The sequence below is a fragment of the Belonocnema kinseyi genome, chromosome 2 (assembly GCF_010883055.1).
Source record: "Belonocnema kinseyi isolate 2016_QV_RU_SX_M_011 chromosome 2, B_treatae_v1, whole genome shotgun sequence".
NCBI classification, from domain to species: Eukaryota; Metazoa; Arthropoda; class Insecta; order Hymenoptera; family Cynipidae; genus Belonocnema; species Belonocnema kinseyi.
This window is the reverse complement of record NC_046658.1, coordinates 166,477,936-166,479,507: the sequence shown is the minus strand read 5'-3', so window position 1 is coordinate 166,479,507 and position 1,572 is coordinate 166,477,936. Positions and strand designations below refer to the sequence as shown.

The following is a 1,572-nucleotide window of genomic DNA, read 5'->3' as shown; positions in this document are numbered from 1 at the left end:
TACAAGAGTATTGCCGAAGGCGACCAGGGGACTGAGGTTACCCAACTGGTTGCCCGATTAAGAGTGCGTACTTTCGCTTGTACGCACCCCTTTTTATTCGCACCGGCCGAGAGGCGGTCCGGCCGTCGATTGGCCCGGTCCTCTCGGCCACTCACGTCGCGGATGGAGGGGCGAAGCGGCTGCCCCGTCCATCCCTACTTTCGCAGAGCTGAGCGCGTCGCTCAGCTCTATGTTTTTGAAATTACGGAAAAATAAGTCGGAATACGGATACATGGAAAACGTAAAGTGTAAAACGTAATACATTTAAAATTAAACACGAAACTAAAACAAATGGGTACAGAGAAGAGAAAGAAAAAATAAAATCAAAAGGTTAATTCTAGAGATGAACGCAAAAGTCAAAATATAAAATGAAATATAGTAATGATAGGAGATGCAACTAAAGAAAAATAAAATTACATATATAAAAAGAACATACAAACCGTAACAACATTAAGATCTGATGCCAGGCTTTATGCTTCAGGGTACTACGTATGTTACTAAAAAAACCAGATGCTCAAAATCTATCTGAATTTCGACCGATAGCCTGTCTTCCAACCATTTATAATTGTCTTGCAGCTATCATTGTAGATAAGGTATATTCTCATTGCGGCGAGAATGACATTCTTACAGAAGAACAAAAAGGATGTTGTAAAATCTCGTGAAGCTGTAAAGATCTAGTCACTCTAGACGCTGTTGCCATGATTCAAGCTCGTAAGCATCAACAGAACTTACACATGGCAAACATTGACTACAAGCAAGCGTTTCCTTCCGTGCCGCATGAGTATTTGCTTGAAGTCTTAAAACTTTATCAAATCTGCCCACGCATTATTGACTTTCTAAGTCATTGCGATGAGGCTCTGGGGTATTTTTGATCAAGTATTTCGAACATGGACAACCAAGGATAACTAGATCAATACGCTTTAGGACGGGAATATTTCAAGGAGACTCTTTCAGCGCACTATGGTCTTGTTTAGCGTTGAATCCATTGAGCAAAACACTAAACATCATGTCTCATGGGTTCAGAATTCATGATAATGAGGATGGTCATCAAGTAACGCACTTTCTTCACATAGATGATCTGAAGCTGTACGCTAATGTTCGAAAATGACATCGAGGTAATGGCTGTAGGCGAATCATATAAATATCTGGGTATTCTTGAATCTAAGGGTATTCAGCATACGATAGTTAACACAAGCCTAACGACTGCCTTCACTACGAGACTCAGATTGATTATGAAGAGTTTTCTCAACTCCGCAAATAAAATGAGGGCAATCAACATATATGCCATCCCTGTCCTCACGTACTCCTTCCGGCTCATAAAATGGTCTAACACCGACCTTGAAAAGTTAAACAGAATTATTTGCGTAGAAATGACGAAGCACCAAATGCAACACAGAAATTCAGCGATTGAAAGGGTAGTTTTACGACGACATACCAGGTGTATACATATGAAATCGGTATTTTTTCAAGAAAAAAACACATTTATTTCAAGAGAATGATAACAAATATTTTATTCAAAGTATGCGCCCTCGC

General features: G+C 39.9%; 1 protein-coding gene across 1 annotated transcript in view; it reads right to left on the bottom strand.

Annotated features, from left to right (window-relative positions):
• LOC117183057 (chitin synthase chs-2-like) overlaps window positions 1-1,572 on the bottom strand; it is a 74,421-nt gene that overhangs the window by 40,009 nt on the left and 32,840 nt on the right. The window lies entirely within an intron of this gene.